Genomic DNA, 1,272 nt, shown 5'->3' on the forward strand with positions numbered 1-1,272 from the left:
GGCTCATGCCTTTAATCCCAGCACTTTGGGAGGCTGAGGAAGGAGGATGGCTTGAGGCCAGGAGTTCAAGACCGGCCACTGCAATATAACCCGACTCCCATCTCTATTTAAAAATACAAAAAAAAAAAAAAAAAAAAAAAAAAAAGCCATTGCTTAAATTGAACAGATAAGATATTCACAAATGACTAAAATAAAAGGAAAAATATAAGTGTATAACAGGTACGATATATTCCCTAAGTTCTAAGATTATCATTTCTGTTAAAATTAACCACTTCTATAGTTTCCATTCATAACTTCAGACGGGCATGATAATAAAGGAGATTCATATACTTTTCTCTCAACATCTTTAGGAAGAGTGTATAACAAAAGTATACTTGATTTTTGCCTCTCCTATTTCCAGTCACCAAATCCTGTCAGTTCTTCCTTCAAAGAGTCTTTAGAACCTCACTTTTCTCTTCATTCCTGATCTCAAAAATCCTGGTTTATACATTTTTCTGATTCCTGCATTGTTTCATTTACTCTGCTTTTCTACTGAATTAATGTTTTAAAACAAAACTGTAAACATGCCAATCCCTGGTTAAAAAGACTTTTATATGTAACCACTATCAGCAAGATAATGTCCTAATTTCTTAGTTGATATTGATGGCACTAACCTCAACCAACGCAATTACAACCTTACCTCTAGCCCAATATCAATATCGCCCCCTACTTTCCAAAACATATACACGGGTACAGAGACAAACCTCTGCTCCGTTCAAATAGGTCTTACTCATTGGCCCTGAATAAGTCAGATATATTCCTGCCTTCAAACTTGGCTTACACCCTCATCTCCTCTCTAATCAATTAAATCGTATTTCACAAACTTTCTTCTGGTGTGAATCACAGCAGGGCATGGATGGTAAAGGTGAGGTGATATTAAAAAATAGTTTCCCAGGATCCTTCCCTGATTTAAGGTTGGATTCGGGAACTAATTTTTAACAAGCACCCAAGGTAATTCTTATGATCCTAACCTCCCTTAAGGTACATCAAAAAGTCCTCCCTGAATGTTCCGATCTACAATTACTTCTCCTTTTTCTTAATTCCTAGAGCAATTTTTGTCTATACTATTTGTATGGCTTTTAGAGCAAATATCCTTATATTACATGGTAAGTAATGTCTTACCTGTTTCCAAAAAGGATTTGAGGCCGGGCGCGGTGGCTCACGCCTGTAATCCCAGCACTTTGGGAGGCCGAGACGGGCGGATCACGAGGTCAGGAGATCGAGACCATCCTG

This window comes from Colobus angolensis, unplaced genomic scaffold (assembly GCF_000951035.1).
Source record: "Colobus angolensis palliatus isolate OR3802 unplaced genomic scaffold, Cang.pa_1.0 Scaffold31, whole genome shotgun sequence".
NCBI classification, from domain to species: domain Eukaryota; kingdom Metazoa; phylum Chordata; class Mammalia; order Primates; family Cercopithecidae; genus Colobus; species Colobus angolensis.